We start from the raw sequence: 3,713 nt of genomic DNA on the forward strand, positions 1-3,713 counted from the left end.
CCTGATCGATCGCTTTATCAAGATACATATGTTTTGAGCAAGCATGTATGGTAACTATTCCAACCCCTCCGTATAAGAAAATTGAACGGAGACTTGTATCAGGGTAACCTATGTTCAAAAAAAAGTGTTGTATGTTCTGGATTTCTGATGATTTTGGTCTTGGAAGACCTGAACAGGCAAACATTGCTAATAACGTGCCTCATTTACCAACAAGGGCTTTATTTTATACCAAAGTTTTAGTCAGCTACAATTAACAATTCAAAAATGGAAATGTAAATATGTATGGTTAATGTGGATGCAACAAAAGAGTTCTTAGAACAGAAGACTTGGACATGGACAAACTTAGCAAGGTTCAGGAACACAATACAAAGGCATGCAACACTCCCGAACAGTGCATTGTACAGAAGGTATAATGATCTCCAGGATCTGCAAAAGTGATCATCCAGAACACTTCATCTGAGTTGAAACACTATCAATCAAGCTTCATAAGATCTGTTCAACAACTCATGAAAAAACGAGAAGACAATGAAACATGTGTTCTGTACACACATGCCTTTCAAAAGAGTTCCCTAAAAAACCGTGGGGGATATGGTCCTTGTAGAAGCCATGGGGGATATGGCCGCACATAGGACAGGGGTCGTGTTCTCCGGCTCCTCCGGTTGCAATCCTATAGAACCAAAAAGGAAAAACAATAAAATTGGGGACATTGCATATATGACGAAATAGAAGTTATTGTTCATTTTTACAATTGCTGATTTGGATTCTAATTCATACTCTAACATAGGACATCTATATTCCTGTATTTATATGCTATAAATAAAGTATATAAGATAAGAATGAAACTATGCGCAGAAAGCTGCAAGATCGTCATCCTTGCTAGCAAAAAATATGGCCTTTTCTTCTCACTGAAAGTACATCTCTGTAAGAATCGCTAGTTAAGCACAAGTCTAACTAACAATTTATCACAGGAGCAACAACAGAATGCCGACTACACTAAAAAAGAACGCACCTTAACCAAAGCTCTAATCAGCAACAGAAACAAGAGCCTGTCAGTTCCTAGACCCTAAATCCTCGCAACTCATAGACCATGTGGAATAAAGGGCAACCACAGTACGCAAAACAACCTAGAAGAGGTAAAAAAATCAGCCGCAGGCAGATCGAAAAGAACATACATTACCACATGTTATGCCTTCACCTAGGCTTAAAACCTAAGAAGAGCATCGTACGAACATACAACTACTTTTAACTTCAAAAGAACCAACTCCATAACACAGATGAACATTAGAGCATCAAGTACCGCCATAATGACCTCACCTAGGCATGAAACAAACAACTTGGTACTCAATCTGGGCAGAGTTGCACATGATGAAAATCCTAAATCATGTTTAAAGGCAATGTTACATGGGTTGACAAAATATATCCACATGCAGTCACAGATGCTTTAACTTCCACACCACTTCTACACTATATAAAAAATTGAATACTGTGTATGCATGGACAGCCACATACAATTTTGTTTCAAACAAAATCAACACAGAAATATCACTATTTAAGATATTCATGAAGTTCTCAGTATGTCTGGCAATAGAAACAAATCAACAACAAGTAGTATAGCACCAAAATGTTTGGCAAGTGCCTTCATCAATGTTTCCTAATAAATCTCAGAACCTGATACATAATGAGATGGATACTTATAAGTAATGGTGTTCACAAAAAGCATGTAATCTGACATGCCTCAAGGACATAAATTTCATTCAACGGAGACAATATGCAATGACAAAAAATAATTTACTTGATGGACCAGATGATAAATTCGCTGGTTTATTGAAGAAACTTCCGAGAACTGCTCAATGAATCCCTTCTTTTCCAAATGTAGGAATGAACATGATAAGAGCACATCCTTCGTATTCTCGCTGCATAAATGGACATCAATAAATATATAAAGGTATAAATACGTGACAGAACATTAAGTCAAGCATACGAAGAAGCTCAAAAACAGCATAAGACGTCAAGCAAATCAAAGGAACATTAAGTCAAAACATCACCTAAGGTAGTAGGGAAAATTCTCAAATGTAACTTCAATAGGACCAAGCCCTTGTCTCATATAACCTCTAACTCGCACAGACCTCCTAGCTGAATAAAAACGACAACCGATGATTATTATATACATCAGTTAGCAACTGACAGGGCTCCTGCGCTTCTCGCATCAGAAAATCAACAAGAAAATACAAGGATGTACCTCAACGTGCCGCAGTTTGCAAGGTATTTTGCGGACAAGTTGGTCTTTCAACAATAGATTGCATCTTTTGTTTTGGCCAATAGAAAACTGAGGGACATAGATAGCGAGATGAGGACTCTGGTTCATAAATAAATATTTAGTTATACAGTGATAAAATAAAAAATATTCTCAAGGTCACAACAACACATACTTTAACCAACAAAGATCAACCAGAACCCGTAATGTGACATAATCGGGGCCGAGCGGAGGAGGCCGCATGGGGAGAGAAAGAACGGGTGAATCTCACCTCGGTGTATCGGTGTCGGATGCGCTCGCCGTCGCTCTATCTTTTCCGCTCCCTCCCTCCCTCCCTCCCTACTAATAAGCAGCAGCCGGCAGAGAGATGTTAGAGGAAGAAGAGGACAAGTCGTCCCAGGCCTTGGTCCTTCCTTCGAGGTGCGCCGGAATCCTTGGGCATGCACCGGGTTGGGAAGTACGGGTTGGAGGACGGCGTCGGGCGCGGTCGTTCCTCGCCGTACACCACCTCGGGCAGCTTATGGTGTCCAGCCGCTTCCGCTGCTCTCATGCTCACCGTTGCCGCTGTCAGAAGGAGGAAGAGGCGGTGCGGAGGCAGGGGTAGGGAGCCGCCGCCGAGTGAGGGAGGAGGAGCAGGAAGGTCTTGTTTTACCGCTTGGCTCTAGGTTTCCTTTACCAGTTCCCCAATTTGTTACGAACTGTGCGCGGAGGCGCTTTCGCTGCGCGGTGGGACAACAATTGCACCGGGTCCATTGGCAATCACCTATGAAAGAAAACAAACGGTGACAAAATCTAGTCAGCCAGGGCCCCCACGCGCACGATGCATCGGTCAGCCCAGAAAGGACGGGCGCGACCTCTCCCCACAGCAGGCAGCACCTGGCGAACGGAAACAGACCCACCACCACGTCAAAGACACGCGTCCTAAGCGGGCCATTCGGGACCACCGTCATACAAGCACCAAGCCAGCGGGTGAAAGCCACCCGTGCAAGAGAGGGGCACGCAGGATCAGCGCACGCGACCCAGAGGCGGGGTCCACAGCGCGGGGATCACACGTCCTGCTGGTCGAGCCGTGCATCAGCCACACCGCACGCCAACAACTCCCTCCAAACCCGGATAGAAAGGCTGGACACAGAACGAATAAACACCACCCGTCGACGCGTAGGACCAGAGAGCATGGTGCCCCACACGCCATCCCGCATAAAGAACCGACGGGTATATCCTCAGCAGCTAACCGCTGCCTCCACGCCATGGCCCATCCACCGTGCGACGCGCGACGAGGCACGACCGTCCGCGCACAGCCCATCCCGTGTGGGTCCCCGCGTAAGAACACACGATCGCCCACACAAACCCATCCCGTGAGGAGCCGAACCGAGCCAGCGCAGCCGACAAACAGGGCCAGCAGAAGCACCGGCCCACCCACCAGTGAGACAAGGGCGCGCCAGCTGAGTGCGCATGCGTC

General features: G+C 45.6%; 1 long non-coding RNA gene across 4 annotated transcripts; it reads right to left on the bottom strand.

Moving 5' to 3' along the window:
• Window positions 1-423: 423 nt before the first annotated feature.
• On the bottom strand, window positions 424-2,957 carry LOC119295083. Of its 4 annotated transcripts, none has more exons than XR_005143714.1 (5): window positions 2,526-2,957; window positions 2,240-2,356; window positions 2,046-2,133; window positions 1,793-1,913; window positions 424-1,374 (listed from the first exon to the last, which is right to left on the bottom strand). It is a non-coding gene; the product is annotated as an uncharacterized LOC119295083 (long non-coding RNA). The 4 variants fall into 4 exon arrangements; XR_005143715.1 differs by having other exon boundaries at window positions 424-667; window positions 1,010-1,913; XR_005143713.1 differs by having other exon boundaries at window positions 424-1,913; window positions 2,240-2,326.
• Window positions 2,958-3,713: the final 756 nt, after the last annotated feature.

This window comes from Triticum dicoccoides, chromosome 4B (genome assembly GCF_002162155.2).
Source record: "Triticum dicoccoides isolate Atlit2015 ecotype Zavitan chromosome 4B, WEW_v2.0, whole genome shotgun sequence".
Lineage (NCBI taxonomy): Eukaryota > Viridiplantae > Streptophyta > Magnoliopsida > Poales > Poaceae > Triticum > Triticum dicoccoides.